The sequence below is a fragment of the Moschus berezovskii genome, chromosome 1 (assembly GCF_049115385.1).
Source record: "Moschus berezovskii isolate FMDL1 chromosome 1, NW_MosBer_1.0, whole genome shotgun sequence".
In the NCBI taxonomy this organism is placed as follows: Eukaryota; Metazoa; Chordata; class Mammalia; order Artiodactyla; family Moschidae; genus Moschus; species Moschus berezovskii.
Genome location: NC_142460.1, coordinates 115828213 through 115848248, shown reverse-complemented (window position 1 = coordinate 115848248; position 20036 = coordinate 115828213). Strand labels below are relative to the sequence as shown.

The following is a 20036-nucleotide window of genomic DNA, read 5'->3' as shown; positions in this document are numbered from 1 at the left end:
TCTGAGGAAAATGAATAGGTAATCCACAGTGTAGCCTTCCCTGGTGACTCCGTGGGAATTCTCCGCCTGCCAATGTAAGAGAAATGGGTTTGATCCATGAGTCTGGATGACCCCCTGGAGAAGGAAATGGGAACCCACTCCAGTATTCTTGCCTTGGAAATCCCATAAACAGAGGAACCTGGTAGGCTATACTCCATGGGATCCCAAAGAGTCAGACGTGACTTAGTGACTAAACAAAAACAAAGAATCCACATTGTGAGAAAACAAATTTGCAAAATATGTACCTCAGATGTCACTGTCTCCTTTTAACTCAGAAAAATTCTTTAGGAAGAAATTATGATTTCCCCTTTACCAGAAGATGAAAAAGCATCAGAAAATTTCAACTTTTTTTGATACATTTTATAAAAAGTTTCAAACATCAATAAAGTTGAAAGAACTTTACAGCAAGCACTCCTAAATCTACCATTAAATTCAGTCATTAACATTTGTATACTTACTTTCCTCCATATTTATCCATCTATTTATCCCTCTATCCATAAATCTATATTAGTTTTTAATGTAATTCAAAGCAAATTTCAGGTATCAGTACATTTCTGATACTTCAGATGCTTTAATATACATATGTAACCAGAATTCAATATTTTCCTCATAGCTTTTTTTTTTCCTGTTGATACAAAGCACAGACACGGATGCACAAATCTTAAATGTTTTTTTAACAAAGTTTTGACAAATGCAAACAGACTGTGTAACACTGACAGCATGCTTCATCACAGTCATTGCCCAATCCCAAGTACAATCACTGATTTTTTTTTCAGAATAATTCTGCTTGTTTAGAAATTCTTGTAGATGGAGTCAAAGAGTATGCATTTTGCCTATAAGGCTTCATTTATTCAGCATAATTATATTGAGAACTGTCCATGTTGTTGGCTTATTAGTATTTTTCTTGTGTTGAATAGTATTTCATTCTATTATTATTGTACTGTATTCTGTTTACTTATTCTTCTATTAATGGACACTTAGGTTGCTTGCAGTTTGAGGTCATTATCAATAAAGCTTCCATGAATATTGTTGTACAAATCTTTTTATGAATCTAAATTCTTACCTTTTTGGTATAAATACTGAGGAATAGAATTTCTGTGAGTTATTTCTTCAAGTGACTACCATTTTCTATAAAAACAATATATGTCAGTTACAACTATTCCACAATCTTACCAATACTGGTGTGCTCGGACTTTAATATTATTCATTTTTGTAGTGTTTGTAGTCATTTTAATTATTATTTCCTGGATAATAATGATCTTGACTGCTTTTGTGTGCTTTTTTTTTTTTAGCTTTGTATGTGCTTATTGGCCTTTTTTTATCTTTTTTAATGAGAAGTCTGTTCAAATATTTTTCCCACATATAAATTGGGTTGTTGGGCTTTTTAATAATTAGAATGTAGAATTTGTATGTTTTGCATAGTTTTTCTTTATCAGGTATACATTTCACAGATATTTTCTCCCACTTTGCCTATTCATTTTCTTAAAGGTATCTTTTGATGAGCATAAATTTAAAATTTTGATGTATTTCAATTTATCAGTTTTTAAATACTTACTTATTTCTATCTTCTAGAAACTTTTGTTTAGCTCCAAGTCCTACAGATATTTTGTATTTTTCTTTAAAAGCATTAATGTTTGGATGTCACAATCGGGCAAATGTTCAGATTAATTTTTGTATTGATATGAGGTAATTTTTGAATTTTATTTTTTTCTACGTGGGTATCTAACTTTCTAGTACCCTTTTCTGAAAAGACGTTTCTTTCTCTATTGTATTGCTTTAGTTCTTGTCAAAGACTTTTACATAAATTACTCAAGATTTCTCAGGCCAAGGAACAAAAGCCAAAAATCACATTTGACTGAATAAATTGACTTACATTCTTTCCCAAAACATATATGCCTAATGAAAAATAATGCTAATAAAAATAATCAAAAGTTAATAGTCACTGTGCTATTTCTTAGCATAGGTTGTTCCACTTAATTTTCAAATCCACTCTATTAAATAAGGAGAAGGAAATAGCAACCCACTCCAGTACTCTTGCCTGGAAAATTCCATGGATGTGGGAGCCTGGTAGGCTACAGTCCATGGTATTGCAAAGAGTTGGACACGACTGAGCGTCTTCACTTTCTTTCTTTCTATAGTTCCTTTTGGAGAAGGAAATGGCAACCCACTCCAGTGTTCTTGCCTGGAGAATCCCTTGGACAGAGGGGCCTGGTGGGCTACAGTCTGTGGGGTTGCAAAGAGTCAGATGAGACTAAGCAACTAACACACACACTATTAAATAAACATTTTTTTATGATGCTTTCTTAGAAGTAAGGAAGCAAACTTATAGTGGCAGAATAATTTGTTAAAGTCACACAACTCCTAGGTAACAAAACCAAAGCTTAATCCAGGTCCAGTTGAATCTCTAAACTGCATTCTTAAGCAGTGTGTTGCATCATCCTGAAATGAAGATCAATATTGCTAATCATACATTTCATATGTGAGAAATGACTTAGCATTAGGTAGGACTGCTTCTGCTACCTAGCAAAAAGTCATCTGTGAACCAGCACAATACCTGGAAAAAGCTGGAATTTCAAACCAGCATTTTTAAAAATAGTATCATGATGGCTTAATGACTTACATTTTCGTGCTTTATATTTTACTTATAGTTTTAAATAAATCTACTTGCAAATATGATTTTAAAATAGTGTAACAGAGGGTAAAAATGGAATGTTGAGTTTTGGTTGTTGTTTTTTTTCTTTGTTGAAACAAAGCAAGCCGTTCAGTGCTCTGGAATAATTTCTGTTACAAAGGTTCTGATCTCAAATCACACTTTCTTAGTTTCGGGAACTCTGAAGAAAGGCACTATGATTTAGAGTACTGCTAGGGTAAAAACTATTTGTTTGGAGACTATTTGGTGATTATAGTCTTAGTGTTTCAACAATGACCTAAAGAAAAAGGTATTATCTCAATATGTGTGAGATTTATTGCAAGCATATTACTAAGAATTGTACCTACTATTTTGCAAACACAAGAAAAATTGAGGCTCCACACAATATTTTCTTAAATATAATTCAGCAGTGACTTGAAATTGCTTTTATACATATAAAGATGACAATAGTATTTCCTCAAATGGACTCGAATATAGCAGTTTCGTTCTTTAAATAATAATGGAAAACTGAACATTGGCAGAATAACATATTTACTCCTGTTTCATTAAGAGCAGGCACCAATGCCTCTAACAGAAGCAAATAGATTAAAAAAGAAAAAAAAAAAAACTCTTTTCCTTTGTTTGTGTGAATGTTTATGCATCCTGGAGCTCTACGTTAGTGCATAGGAAATAGGGCTGTGCAGAATTTCTAGGCTCTGCTAATGATCTAGCTGCAATCTCCCCAGTGTAACACTTGTTAGACTCTAGTTACCTCCTGTTTCTGTGACTGAGACCATAATTTGGTTTCAACAGGCTCATGATTTTCTATGTTTACATGGAAAAAAGAAAACAATCTCAGTGCTAACTTTTAAGTATCTCTTTCTTCAAAACTGTATCTTGGATAATACAGATTTATATCTCTCATATCTCCCATGCTGCCTACATTTTAAAATCAAGGTGAGAATTTTAAAAAATTGCTAAATAATTGTAAGTTTATAAAGTATCAGAGGGTGAATTCCACTGCTAAGCAAAAAAATTGCTTTCTTATTCCTTAGTTTTATTTAGCGTTGTGTCACCTATCCAACAAAGTTTACAAGAGCTAATAGTGAATATCTATGAAAATTGTATAGTATACTTAAAATAGTTTTTGAAAGATTTGAGGGACGTCCCTGGCAATCCAGTGGTTAAAATTCCATGTTTCCAATGCAGGGGTTGCAGGTTTGATCCCTGGTCAGGAAACTAAAATCCCACATTATGAGCCACATGGCCAAAAAACAAACAATCCACTTTGAATGTAAACAAAAATTGTTAAGAGAAGTTATTAATGATAAATATGTGGAATTTATAGAGTTTTAAATATTTCTATCTTCATGCTGAAAGAAATATTAGATAAAATAGAAATGTTTTTAAAAAAACTATAAAATAAATGTCATTAGATGAGAAACTCTTGTATTTTTCTCTGCCTTTACTTACTATATTTCTTATATTTAACTTATAAGCACAAAATAAGATTACTATATTCTGAATATATATTCAGTGCATTCAGTGATAGAATATATATATTCTAAGTGCATTAGAATATAATCAAGTTGCCCTAATTTTAAATATTGGCTGCATTATAAATACAAGTATACTTCATTTAATTGCACTTAACAGATATTGCATTTTTTACAAAGTGAAGTTTTGTGCAACCCTGTGTTGAGCAGGTCTATTGGTGCCATTTTTCCAATAGCATTTGCTTGTATCCTGTATCATATGTTGGTAATTTAGTAATACTTTTTAATATTTCAGACTTTTTTATTATTATATTGGATATGGTGATATGTGATCTGTGATCTCTGTTTGACATTACTTCTGTAATTATTTTGGGGGTATTGCAAATATATACAATTGACCAAAACTATAGATGGCCAAACCAATAAGATGGCAAGTGATAGATATTGCTGTCTAATCTGACTGCTCCACCAACCTGCCATCCCCCCAATCTCTCTCCCTCACCTTTGGCCTCCCTAATCCCTGAGACACAACAGTACTGAAATTAGGCCAATTCATAACTCTAAAATGGCCTTTAATGTTCAAGTGAAAGGAAGAGTCACACATCTCTCACTTTAAATCAAAAGCTAGAAATAGCAAGCTTAGTGAGGAAGGCATGTTCAAAAACTGAGGTGGGAAGAAACCCAAGGCCTCTGGAACCAGAGTTAGTTAAGTTGTGAATTCTAAGAAAAAGCTCTTAAAGAAAATTAAAAGTGCTACTCCAATGAGCACAAAAATGGTAAGGAAGAGATATAGCCTTATTGCTCATGTAGAGAAAGTTTTAAGGGTCTGGATAGAAGATCAAAACAACCACAGCACACCTTTAAGCCAAAGCCTAATCCAAAGCAAGGCCCTAACTCTCTTCAGTGCTGTGAAGGCTGAGAGAGGTGAGGAAGCTGCAGAAGAAAAGTTTGAAGCTATCAGAACATTGATTCATGAGGTTTAAGGAAAGAAGTCATCTCCATAACATTAAAGTGCAGGTGAAGCAACAAGTGCTAATATAGAAGGTATGGGAAGTTATCCAGAAAATCTAGCTAAGATATTTAATGAAGAGTTTCAGCATAGACAAAACAGACTTATATTGAAAGAAGATGCTATGTAGATTTTCATAAGTAGAGAGGAAAACTCAATGCCCGGCTTCAAAGCTTCAAAGGGCAGGCTGACTCTAGTTAGGGGCTAATGTAGCTGGTGACTTTAAGTTGAAGCCAGTGCTTACTTATCATTGGCTACACCAAGGGCCGTTAAGAATTATGCTAAATGGATTCTGTCTGTGCTCTATAAATGGAACCTAGCCTGAATGACAGTACGTCTGTTTACAGCATGTTTTCCTGAATATTTTAAGCCCACTGTTGAGACCTACTGCTCAAAAAAAAAGGAAAAAGATTTCTTTCAAAATATCACTGCTCATTGACAATGTACTTGGTCACTCATGAGCTCTGATGGTGATGTACAGTGAGATTAGTGTTGCTTTCATGGCTGCTAGCACTACATCCATCCTGCAGTCCATGGATCAAGGAGTACTTTCAACTTTCAAGTCTTATATACTTAAGAAATAAATTTCATAAGACTACTGCTGCCATAGATAGTGATTCTGATGATGGATCTAGACAAAGGAAGTTGAAAACCTTCCAGAAAGTATTCACCATTATAGATGCCTTTAAAAACATTCACAATTCATGGCAAAAGGTCAAAATAAGAACATTAACAGGAGTTTGGAAGAAACTGATTCCAACTTTCATTAATGACTTTGAAGGGTTCAAGTCTTCAATGGAGGAAGTACCTGTAAATGTGGTATAAATAGAAAGAAAACTAAAATTAGAAGTGGAGCCTGAAGGTGTGACTTAGTTGTTCCATTCTCATGATAAAACTTGAATGGATAAGGAGTTACTTCCTATGGATGAGCAAAGAAAAGTGGGTTCTTGAGATGGAATCTATTTCTAATGAAGATGTTGTGCAGATTGTTAAAATGACAACAAAGGCTTTTTAGAATATTACTGCCTAAACTTAATTGATAAAGCAGTGGTAGAGTTTAAAAGTATTGACTCCAATTTTGGAAGTTTTACTGTGGGGAAAATGCTATCACATCACACAGCATTGCATGATACAGAGACATTGTTTGTGAAAAGAAAAGCCAATCAACACAGCAAACTTCATTGTTGTCTTATTTTAAGAAATTGCCATAGCCACCCTAACCTTCAGCAATCACCACCTGATCAGTCAGCAGTCATAAACATCCAGGCAAGACCTTCCATGAGCAAAAGGATTATAGCTTGTTGAAAGCTCAGATGATAGTTAGACATTTTAGCAATAAAATATGTATTAATTAAAGCATATCTATTTTTAGACATAATGCTATTGCATCCTTAATAGACTACAATGAAGTATAAACATAATTTTTATATGTGGTGAAAAACAAAAACAATTCATGTAGCTTGTTTATTTTGATATTGACTTTATTACAGTGGTCTGGAACTGAACCCACAATATCTATGAGGTACACTTGTATATTTTTTTGAAGTGCAAATTTTTTTCATTTCCCTCAAGTTAGTGAGAAGTCAAGATTCCATTAACAGAAATTCATTTTACAGTAAACCCCAAGATTACATATCTATTCTATCAAGTAAAGGATTACAGTTTTAGCCAAGGTCAGATAGACAGTTCTATATATAAGTGAGATGGTGACTGAGAATTGAAATATGAGTTAGGATTTAGCGGTAGATTGAGAATTGTCCAAATTCAGTTATTGGGTTGATACCATATGCACATACTATTATATTTGCTTGAGAAGATTGTCAAAAAAATATTTATAGACAATTCCCATCCTTTGGGATTTTACAATCTGATAGGAGGGATAAGAAATGAATAAATCTTAAGCATACACATATACTTACACATACAAGTACATATTTCTGTATGTATCAAGTAAATATAAAGAACAGCCAGGTAAGACAGAGTGTGCCGCTGAGAGTCTGGAGACCTTGTACCAAGTTCTATCCCTATCACTGTGTTGTTTGTACAGCTAAATATTTTTATTGAAAAATGTTAATTTTCTCAGTTTTGTTCTTCCAAAATATTCAAGATAGTCAAAAATAGATATAATTTACAAGTTATTTCCTTCAGACAAAGGTAGTTGATGAAATTTATGTGAAGGAAAAATTTTGGAAGGAAAAATAATTTGAAACCAAGCAGCACCCCGGGGTTCTAAATAGGCACTCTGAAGTCTGAAATGTTTGCTATGCGTAGGCAAAAATTGGAGTATGAGCTTTCTAGAAGGCAATAAAAAGAAGATTTGATCAAGTTTACCATTTGAAAGGTCTAAATAAAGCATTTGCACAAGAAGAAACTCATCTATTCTCCAAACTTGGTAAGAGGAGATGTGTTCAAGCTGCCCTCAGGAAGAGACATTGTAGGACAGAGTCGGCATCCTGAATCATCATTGTTACAATACAGCAGGTTTCCTGGGATTGTTTCTGTGACACCCCTCTAGATGGGCTACTGGTTTAATATTAACTGATCTGAAAATCAGTTATGTAGTTTTGGGCTGGCCCCTTACCCTTTCCAAGCTTTAGTTTCCTTAGGTGCACAGTGAGAGAATTAGATTGATTTAGAGGGTAAATTTCAGCTTAATGTGCCAAAGAGAGGTGAAGTCACTGGTGTCAGTGATGGTCAAAGAGTCTCTGGGGAAGAGGTGTGAATTTGGTCACATACAGGTTGATATCCTCCCAGAAACATTAAGGAAACTATTGGAAGTAGGGTAACAGAGAATGATCAGGGCTGGAGAAAAACTTGTAGGTAGTATTGCGTGTCACACATTAGAGCTGTAAGTGAAAGAACTCCTCCTGGAGACAGTATATAGGTAAGAGACAAGAACCAATCCATAAAGGAGTATCTGAGAGTCCACATGGAATGCCAGGATTAAGAGATGAAAGAAGAACCAGCAAAAATAATAGAGAAAAACAGAATTCAAGAATTTTAAAAGAATGTTAAATGATGATCTTGTGAATGGTAATGAAAAATAACACTTGAGGATCAGATACATTAATAAGTATGATGCAATACAATTAATGAAATCAAATTAAATACATAAAGAACTTTGTTAGATAAATACTTATAGATGCTAGTTACTACAAAAAGCTTTTAAAAGTACTAGGGAAAGAGTTGTTGCTACAAAGATATTTTATGTTGTATGAATCTGATAAGTAAAAAAGAGAAAGAAAGAATACATTAGACTATCATAAACACCAAAAGACAAGCAAAAATTTGTTCACCTTTGCAAAAGACAGATTCCAGCTGACTCACAAATCTAGAATGAACTTCATGTAAGTAGAAGCATTGGAAATGATCCCCAAAGAGCAAAAGTGACAGGACTAGTGCATGGGGGGAGAAACGTGATTTTGAGCCTCAGAAACAGTGTGAACAAAGACTTGGAAGTGGAAAAGTTTGAGACTTTCAGGAAACAGCTAGTAACTATATTGGTCACACAGAACATTCATACATTGATATAAGGCAGCAGTTATTGATATATTTGAAAAGTTAGATTGAGACACTCAAATGCTGGTGTGAGAAAAGTCAATTCATTGGATGATAGGAAGCTATTGAGGTTTTTGAGTTAGTAAATGGCATGATCAGAGAAGTTCTTCAGGAAGACACATCCTGGCCATAATAGGATAAAACAGAGGAGATTAGAGTCAAAAGAATGGGAGGTCTCAGAGGAAGTCCAATTGTGGCAATAGCGTATGTAGATGGCCTGGACTAGAGGGAGTCACAGCAGGAATGCAAAGAAGGGGATTGAGAGGGCTAGCTAGCACACTTGGCCAGGGGTTGAATGTCAATTTGTAACTACTAGAAAATGACTGTATGAACGAAGGCTAATTCCCTATCTCCACTGCCATCTTTCTTACTTAGTAAAAATGGATTACAGTGCTTTGCTTCTACCTGTCTCAGAAATGCTGTCAGAACTGATTACACATATTTCCCCAAAGTAATCTAAAGTGCTTTAATTCCTTGGAACTGGACACTATGTAAATACGATTATTCATTATGTGTAAAAGAGGAATACAGGATGATGGATGTGTCAAGCCTATACAAGAGGACTGTTTAAGAATACTGAGAGGGAAAGAAGCTGGATAATCAATATGCTGCTTAATGTGGAGGGCTAAAGACATTGATAGAAGGATACTGAGTGAAAGGGAAATAAAAGAGGGTAATGTATTGGGGAGTTAAGACTGATGAAAGATGGTTGTTGCGTTAACTAACGAAGAGAAAATGTCAGTTTTATGGATTCTCTGCTAAATATTAAGCAATAAGAAAAAAGTTTAAGTCATTTCATTTAGATCATTGGTATGGTTTATGAAAAGAGATGAAAAGAAATTAGAACAGTTTTACATATAGGTGTACATTCTAAATATACCAAAAGTAGCCAGCACTTCTATGTACAGTCACATTAGAGAATAATGATTAGAAACCAACCACTAGAGTTCAAAAGAATGGGCACTGATATAGGCTACTGGCGTTGACATTAAGAAGACAAATGTAAAGTACTCAGAAAAATCACTTTAGGATCAGGTTTTTAGCTGATACTTGTATCAATAACCATGAAAAGAAAAGAATTCAATTCCATGAAACCGGGACTGTGAAATGTCTACTTTTTCAAATTTTCCTTTCATGATTGTGGGTCACATTGACCTAATATTTATCACAGATTAAAAGCCTGCAATCAACTCTCGGAACTTCTTAGGTGACACTAGCGGTAAAGAACCTGCCTGCCAATGCAGGGCACATCAGAGACACAGGTTTGATGCTTGGGTCAGGAAGATCCTCTAAGGAAGGCATGGCAAATCACTCCAATATTCATGCCTGGCTGGGCTACAGCTGATAGGGTCACAAAGAGTCAGACATGGCAAAAGGGACTTAGCACACACACACAATCAACAGTCAGGCAATAATGCATCATTTAGCATCAAATAAGCAAAGTCACTATTAGACAACTAATGTTGTGGCTGCTTACAGAGAATAGGCTCTGCTTTGGATTAAAAAGGTGGAGTTAATTATGTCGGTCTTTCGGGACTTCCGTCTCTCTAAATGTTACAACTGCAGCCTCTTGGCCTCTTTTTAGTTTTTCTTCTCTCAGCTGAAAGTATCTTTTTTAAGTTAATTAAATAAGAAAGCTGTGGTACATATACACAATGGAATATTACTCAGCAATTAAAAAGAATACATTTGAATCAGTTCCAATGAGGTGGATGAAACTGGAGCCTATTATACAGAGTGAAGTAAGCCAGAAAGAAAAATACCGATACAGTATACTAACACGTATATATGGAATTTAGAAAGATGGTAATGATACCCTGTATATGAGACAGCAAAAGAGACATAGATGTATAGAACAGTCTTTTGGACTCTGTGGGAGAGGGCGAGGGTGGGATGAATTGGGAGAATGGCATTGAAACCTGTATATTATCGTATGTGAAACGAATCGCCAGTCCAGGTTCGATTAATGATACAGGATGCTCGGCGCTGGTGCACTGGGATGAACCAGAGGGATGATATGGGGAGGGAGGTGGGAAGGGGATTCAGGATGGGGAACACATGTACACCCGGGGTGGATTCATGTCAATGTATGGCAAAATCAATACAATATTGTAAAGTAATTAGCCTCCAATTAAAATAAATAAATTAAAAAAAGAAAAAAATTTTATTATAGTTGCTTTACAATGTAGTGTTAGTTTCTGCAAAATGAATCAGTTATGCATATACATATAGCCACTTTTTTTAGATTCTTTTCCCATAAAGGCCATTACAGAGTATTGAGAATAGCTTTCTGTGCTAATAAGTAGGTTCTTATTAGTTATCTATTTTATACATAGTAGTTTGTATGTGTCAATCCCAGTCTTCCAATTTATCCCTCTCCCTTCTTATTCGCTGGTAACCGTAAGGTTGTTTTCTACATCAGTAACCCTATTTCTGTTTCATAGATAAGTTCATTTATACCCTTTTTTCCTTTAAAGTGTACTCATGAATGTTGAAGAAGATTCTAGAATCACAAGAGGGAAGCTATAATGGTGAAATGGGGACTAGAGTTATTGCTGTGAGGGTGAGAAGTGTCACTTCTGTCTGTTTGTCTGACCAGTTGAGCATAAGTCTCATCAGAGAAAGAAGAGAGTGCTAGGCTGACAGGTTAGATATTGGGAAAAGGCTTGGCCAACTCTGGCATCTAACAGTCAGAAACATTGTGAAGATATACCCTTCCCAGTGCTTCTGAGGATATTGTTAGTATAATTATCAGAAACTGCAGGTTTTTCACAGGGGTTTAGGTGTGTGTGTGTGTGTGTGTGTGTGTGACATCACACACTGATCCCACAGTTTCCAAAAGAGTCCTATGAGATGCTAATGTTCCTTATATTTCCCTCATGGCCAAATGCAGGAGGTAAGGAACCCAGGGAGGCCTGTGATTCCCTTCTTCTGGTTCTGCTGCACCAACTCTGTTTTACATGTTTTACTTGATGTGGTTTCAGGTATTATTACTCTAGAAAATAAGATTCTATTCTTAAGATGAAGTAACTTGGAGCTGAGAAATAAAGTGACTCACCCAAGTTCCCACTGGTTTCCCATTTCGGAGCACCACCTGCGGTATTAGACCGATTTGCAAAGCGACCCATGTGAACTGAATTTCATAGCCCTAGTCTAAGAGACAGAGTAAATGAAGATTTGGTATGTCCCTCCAAAGAGTTGCCAAGTCTTGGGTTTTACTGATGAAACTGTTCCATTCTCACCTTTGTTAGCTGGTCAGCCATCACATAGACCAAGGAGAGCTCCCTTTTGCTTTGTGTGAATTGGCTTTTGCTGTAGTAGAACTAACTGGCTGCAAGGCAGATTTCTTACAATCAATTTGGAATGGCTCTGACTTTCTCTTACCCTTATATGTGGCAGTCAACTCTACATGGATGCCTGGAAGATGCTTCAGGGATTGGAGGATGTGAACGGGACAGAATAGCTTATAAACCAGGGCATGTCACAAAATCTAAAAGAAGAAGGTAATTAAAGTACCCAGGGCTATATGGGGAGAACTAATGGGATCAGACTAATAGAAGGAGATGTTGCCTGAGAGTAAGTAGCATTAGCCTGTGTGAGAAGCTCAAAAAGAATGTGGAATTATGCTTTTTGTGTCATTAAAATATTGATCCCACCTACTCAGAAATCAAAAGTATATCCCTGGCAGACAGATGAACGTTGTATGGTTTTTTTTTCTTTAATTGAGATGTAATTGCTTTACATTATTGTGTTAGTTTTTGTTTTACAATGAAGTGAATCAGCTATATGTATACATACATTACCCTCCCTGCTGGATATCCCACCCACCCCACCTCCATCCTACCCATGTAGGTCATCACAGAGCACCGAATTGAGGTCCCTGTACAATACAGCAGCTTCCCTCATATGCTTTTACTCTATCTAATTTTCTGTTTGTCTGGATAAAGATTCAGGGCAATACTATTGAAAAGAGATGTAGATTTATGTGCTTGACAGTAATAGTTCTAGACACGAATTCTCTGCCTTTCCAGTCCCCATAAAGACCCTCTTCTCCTCTATGGAGAAATTTAGTTATTCATATAGCATAAACTTTTAACACGTAACTCAAGGCTCACAAACTCCAAGCAAATCTTCAGCAAGATGTTAATTTCTTTTTTTACTTGCAGCCTGACACTCATAATAAGATGTCGCAGGACTCTTTTCCCTATGAACCACTTTATGAATGTGCTGGGTTGGAGATGTAAAATGAAGTGTCATTACAATCTGGGGCAAAGAGAATGCATGTATAGGAGAAAAATACTCAGTGCATGAGGCTGTAATTGATGTCTAAGAGAGACTCGGACACAGTTCTGGCCTTTTGATCGCATGTTCTACTTTTCCTTTTCCTTCATTAAGTATATAAATTATTTTCTCTGGAGACCTCAGAGTTAACAAAAAATTGATGATTTTTTTTTTTTAATTAAGCAAGGAATATACTTGAGACCAGGACTTCCCAGGTGGTGCTAGTAGTAAAGAACCCACCTGCAATGCAGGAGATGTAAGAGATGTGGGTTCAGTCCCTGGGCTGGGAAGATCCTCTGTAGAAGGAAATGGCCACCCACTCCAGTATCTTTGCCTGGAAAATCCCATGGACAGAGTTACAGGCAGGCTACAGCCCATGGGGTTGCAAAGAGTCAGACACCACTAAGCAACTTAGCAGGTTCATACTTAAGAATGGACTTCCTTGGTGGTTCAGACGGTAAAAAATGTGCCTGCAATGCAGGAGACCTGGGTTCAATCCTGGGTTGGGAAGATCCCCTGGAGAAGGGTATGGTATTCCTTCCCACTTCAGTATTCCTGCTTGGGAAATCCCATGGACAGAGGAGCCTGGCAGGGTACAGTCCATGGAGTTGCAAAAGACTCAAACATAGCTGAGTGACTAACTTCTACTTTTCATTCTTGAGAATACATAATTTGTAATAAATATCAATACTAAAAAACCCATGATGAAAAGTTCACTGGAACCTGTTAATTTTTTAACTTAAAGTGAATAGCCATATTTCTTATTATAGCATATAATTTAATGCATTAAATAGGGTTTTATACAGATATTTTTTAATATGGTAATAAAAATCAAATGGAACCAACCAAACTTATATTATGGTGAACCTTGAGGCTAATATTTTACTATATCATTTATTTAAACTCTCATGTTACTAGTCATTAATAAGAGAGTGGTGAGATAATTAGGTGCTTCTAGTAGAGGGTGTCGGAGAAGGCAATGGCAACCCACTCCAGTACTCTTGCCTGGAAAATCCCATGGATGGAGGAGCTTGGTGGGCTGCAGTCCATGGGGTCGCGAAGAGTCGGACATGACTGAGCGACTTCACTTTCACTTTTCACTTTCATGCATTCGAGAAGGAAATGGCAACCCACTCCAGTACTCTTGCCTGGAGAATCCCAGGGATGGCAGAGCCTGGTGGGCTGCCATCTATGGGGTCGCACAGAGTCGGACAGGACTGAAGCGACTTAGCAGCAGCAGCAGCAGTAGAGGGTGTTGGAGAAGGAAATGGCAACCCACTCCAGTGTTCTTGCCTGGAGAATCCCAGGGACGGCGGAGCCTGGTGGGCTGCCGTCTATGGGGTCACACAGAGTCGGACACGACTGAAACGACTCAGCAGCAGCAGCAGCAGTAGAGGGTGTACAGTTTAAGCATTTGTGTCACTGACACTAATGACTGATATCGGTGAGATTTTCAGTACTTCAAATCTGACAACAAAATTCACAACCAACAGACTTCTAGAGGATTCCCAATTTGGTTTAATCACCAGAGATTACATTACAGTACCAACTGCTTTGTGAAAGTAGCAGCAATACTCTATCAAAAATGCTTCTAACAAAATAGATGTCACAATAATGTTTTATAGCTAGCTAATCACTACCTTATCCAGGGAGAAACATTACAGAATGAGGTTATTTGTACTCCATGCCTGCTGCTGCTGCTGCTAAGTCACTTCAGTCGTGTCTGACTCTGTGTGACCCCATAGACGGAAGCCCACCAGGCTCCCCCATCCCTGGGATTCTCCAGGCAAGAACACTGGAGTGGGTTGCCATTTCCTTCTCCAATGTGTGAAAGTGAAAGTGAAGTTGCTCAGTCGTGTCCGACCCTTAGCGACCCCATGGACTGAAGCCTACCAGGCTCCTCCGTCCATGGGATTTTCTAGGCAAGAGTAGTGGAGTGGCTTGCCATTTTATACTATTCCCAAAGCACACGTGTAAGAATGTTTAGAGTTATAGCATTCTGTCAGAGCAATATTATTTTTAGGAGAATAGTGGAATGTGGAAGAAAATACCTTGAAATAAACATTAATAGCCAAAAAAAAAAAAAAAAACAGCTTGGGTGTGTCTCCTGCCTTCAAGACTTAATATCATGCAGTAAGGGGCAAATTTCTCACTATACCTGAGTCAGTCTGCTCATCTGAAAGTGGATTGGAGTTCCTTGTTCCACTTAGGTTTCAGTGTCATTATGTTGATTAAATATGGTGATAAAATTGAAAGAATTTTACAAACTGTGAAGCAAAATCATTGTTTTAATTTTAAAAATTAAAATTAAAGCCCTCTGTAGTGGGCTTACAAACACAATTTCACTAATTACTATACTAATCATACCTTTTGACACTGGCTATATAGTTTTGACATCATATTTATAGTACTTTTTTCAGTTGCTTTTACTGGAGTTTTATTAGTTTGAAATCATTCTAAGTAAACCAGTGATGCAGATGCTTAAACTGTACACCCTCACACTCTGTGAGAAAGACTCTATGATTATCCCTTCTTTAAAGATGCGGAATTTAAAACTTAACAAGGTTAAATAATTTGCCCAAGGAAATCTGAGCAAAGACCTATCCCTAGAAATCAGGCTCCTAACCATGATAACTCAGAGAAGGCAATGGCAAGCCACTCCAGTACTCTTGCCTAGAAAATCCCATGGATGGAGGAGCCTGGTAGGCTGCAGTCCGTGGGGTCGCTATGGTTCGGACACGACTGAGCGACTTCACTTTCACTTTTCACTTTCACACATTGGAGAAAGAAATGGCAACCCACTCCAGTGTTCTTGCCTGGAGAATCCCAGGGACGGGGGAGCCTGGTGGGCTTCTGTCTATGGGGTCACACAGAGTCGGACATGACTGAAGTGACTTAGCAGCAGCAGCAACCATGATAACTTACAGCCTTTTTTTTCCCCAGAAATACATTTAGATAATTTACACTGATGTAATAAGTGTATTGGGTGGTTCCTTATGTCTGTTCTTTCCCCTCTTCATGCTACATTCTCTTTCAAATGTATTTTCTAAGAGCAGAATAGTTTTTCTTGCTGTCTTTTATAGATTCAGGTTTTGGAGGTTCTGAAAGCAAGTCATATAGATGGGAACAAAGATAGACTGGAACATCTTTTTTAATCTTTCCTGTCTGAGAATATTTTTTTCCTTTTATTGAATTATATGTAATACAGAATTATCATTCATATGTCATTTAAACAGTCTACTTGGGCTTTTCCCTATGAATTCAGGGTTATAATTTTCTTAAAAATTGAGTAAACCATAAATCTTTCATTGGAGCAGGTTTTACTTTCAATACAAAGGGGAATTCAAAATTCTCACCATAGAAGTTGTCTGAGACTAGTATATATAATCGGATTTTTATGGTTACTCCTCGAAGATAAATGGCCATTTCTGTTTCTATTTTTCTGTAATGAACTATTTAATAAAACATTAAATTTCTCTGTGTCATTTGCTAATAAGCTCAAGTGCTATATTTTAGGCTTAAGAAAACCATTCTCCTTTCAGGCATTTTAATAAATTGAGAAACCTTGTCATTTATTATGGTAAACGTGAACTTCATCAAATTAATAATAAAGGACTTCTAATTCATCTTTAGTTGCTTTCATTTTCTTGGGGATGCAGTTTTTATAATATGACTTTTAAGCCATGTATATATATATATTTTTCATTTTTCTACATTAAGATTATTTGCTGATTGACAGTTTGAGTTGAGTCCTATTTTCCTCCTGCCTAATTACATCTAATCGTTTTGTTATCCTTCTGTAATTTCATGACAACTCTACTGAAAGTATTGTGACTGTAGATTGATGTTACACAGCTTCTTATAGTCTTGTAATTTAGGGCCTATTAATGGCAGACTGGGGAAAAAATAACAAGAACTTAATTGGTTTTAAATTGGTCTTAAATTGTAATTAGAGGAGAAGAGAAGTAAGTCATAACTTAGGTGTTTTTTATCACAACAAAATTTAGAGGCATTGATGTGTCAGGGCACTGTTTTTGTGGGGGGAAGGGAAACTTCCTAGTAATTAGACATGTGTTAATGCTTCAGTGCTTAGCAGAAAAAGAAGCCAGCACATGTGAGATGCTGATGAACCTTAATCTGCAGGGACTCTGAACATCTTATACTAAGAGTGCAGCTCTAGGTCTGGCGATGGTTAGGCAGAAAGGTAAACATATAATTATATATATATATATATATATACACACACAAAACCTTTCACCAAGACACAGGACATAAAATTGAGTTGCTTTGCAACTGGATTTGAGGAATTCCCCCTCCATGTAGTTTTCTAATCCTTTAATATTTTTGTTATATATTATTGTTATATAATTATATATATATATATATATCTCCTTATATATTATTATTACCACTGATAGCCAGCTCTGGCTCAAAGTAACCTTGATCCTGCAATGGTCTTGGTTTGGATGTCCATGGGAGGGCAGTCTGGTTGCCATATCTGTCATCTGTTGGTTCTCCAGAGTTGTTTCTGGTCATCTAACTTGCTAAGTGGGGGTCCATTTTTTGTTCCCTTCAACTGTCCACCTAAATCTGCTGCAAGCCTCAATTTAAAAAAAAAAAACCTTCTAATATAGAGAAGAGTCATCTTCAGTCAAGTGAATTATTGGTATTAAATTCGCTGGATATAATTATAAATTTAGATCCTCAGGGGGGGGTAAATTATTTCCTTTAATTTGCTAAAACCTCTTACCTCTTTTACAGTAGAAAGGAGATAGTCTTAGATGATGAAAAGAAGTCCTTGTGAAGTCAAAAATAGAAGAAAGAGTAAAATATTTGGATTAGTATTGGTTGCGAGTATTGGATTAGTATTAGAAGGAGAGGAACAGACTAATCAAGTAAGAGACAGAGGTGAGAACAGGATCCAGCCTTTAGCTTATTTATATTCTCAAGCTTATCTTGGTAATGACACTTTATAGCTAAGAAAAGCTCGCTTCCAAAAGTGAGATCAGGGTAAAATGGCTAAGTGGATGGTTGGGAAGAGAAGAGCTCATCATCATAAAGTCTGCCTGAAGTCATCAGTCTTCCCCTTGAGGGGGCTCTCCGAGGAGCAGAATACTGGCAGGGGGGCAGCAGCTTTTCTCTCACGTGAACCTCCCAATGTTTGATGAACACAGAACTCTTGCTGAGATATCTGCCACACTGGATGCACCCATAGGGCTTCTTCCTGGTGTGTACTTGCCGGTGCTCGTGAAATCTCGTACAGTTATTGAAACTTTTCTCACAGTCCACACACTTGTAGGGATACTTGCCAGTGTGGGCTCTCCGGTAGGTGCTGAAGTGCCAACTGTTGGTGAAGCTTCTCCCACACTCTACACACTGGTAGGGCTTCTTTCCAGTGTGGGTTCTCTGGTGTACAACGAGACTCGAGTTCTGGCTGAAGCCTTTCCCACATTCTCCACATCTGTAGGGCTTCTCCCCTGTGTGAATTCTCCAGTGGGCACCAAAGTTGGAGGAGTCATTAAAGTTTTTCCCGCAGTTGAGACATTTAAAAGGTTTTTCTCCCGTGTAGATTCTTTGGTATCGGACTAAACTCTTGCTTCCGCCGAAGCACTTCCCACAGAAACTGCAGTTAGAAGGGTTTTCCTTCTGGTGGGTCATGTGACACATGAGACACACACTCCTTCCAAACTTTCTCCATATCTGAGGAGCTGGAAAGGCCTCTTCCCCACAAGAGGCCTCTGATGCACTACGGTTTTCCCCAAATCTCAAGGCTGAGGCATCAGTTTTCCCTGTCCGATTCCATGAAGGTTTTCCCACTGACTTCCTGAGATACAATCCCTTTTATGATATTTACCTGGATCTACATTCTGGGAAACGACCCTTTTAGACTTCTGTATGAATGCACTGTGCTGCTACATGTCCTTACAGATCACCTGTGTTGCATCCTCCTTGATACTACTTTCAATTTCAAAATCACTCGGGTTTTGCAGTAAACCTGGAGGTCCCTGAAATTCTGGTTCTTGCATTATTTCCTCCTCACTCATTCTCTCACTGCCAGAGTCTTCAATAAGTGCCTCCTGGGAGTCCTCCTCAGGTTCCCAGCCTGTAGTTTCCTGAGGTTCAATTTCCATGTCGTCTCTTTCTTGAACTGAGGGTGATGGGGCTTCTTCTGTGGAGCTGGTGGGAAAAGAAGATGCCCGAGAGTTAATCAGGGCATCCATCTCCTTATAGAAACCGCCGGTCTCTAGCACATGACCATTTTTCACTTTGCGGTAACTCTTCTGATGGCTTTTGAACTTGGTCTGGCACTGTTCCGGAGTTCGGAGGAAGCCATACTCTCACAACTGCTCAGCCATGGCCCCATACAACTTGCTCTTCCGATGACAGGCTTGCAGTGCTTCCTAAAACCGAGTCTCATGGAGGATGTCAAGGAAAGTCTTGGTTTCCTTGTAGTCCCTGTGCACACCACTCAGGCTTTGAAATATGACAGGGCCACCATGAAGCTCAGGCTTCCGGATAAACTCAAAGCCCATTTCATCACCATCAGACTCCTCTGCAGCTTCTTTTTCCTCCACCAAATTGATCTGTTCTTTAGCACTGATGCCAGTTCTCTTCAGTCTGGGGAGAGACAGAATCTCCCTTGACTTATCTGTGGATGAAACATGAACTGCAGGATTCAACAAAGTGCCCATGTCCTCAAAGAAGGCACAGGGTTCTAGCACATGGCTATTCTCACTTTTTGGTAACTCTGCTGCAGATTTTTTAACTTGGTCCGACACTGTTCTGGTGTTCGGAGTAAGCCACATTCTCGCAACCATTATTAATCCAATACCATGACACTGACTGTGATTTTGAGGGAAGAGAGTTGTAGCTAAAATTTCTTTGCATCTGTCATGAAGTGACTATAGAACGCAGTAACAATACAGATGGCAAATGGCAACAAGGCAGGTAAGAATATATTTACCGGTATTTTCTATGCCTCCTTTGTCAGGTGAATGAGCTCAGGATCTTTTATATCGTTATT

The 20036-nt window shown here is 37.4% G+C and overlaps 1 pseudogene; it reads right to left on the bottom strand.

Annotated features, from left to right (window-relative positions):
* Window positions 1-18065: 18065 nt before the first annotated feature.
* On the bottom strand, window positions 18066-19826 carry LOC148778829 (zinc finger protein with KRAB and SCAN domains 2 pseudogene; annotated as a pseudogene).
* Window positions 19827-20036: the final 210 nt, after the last annotated feature.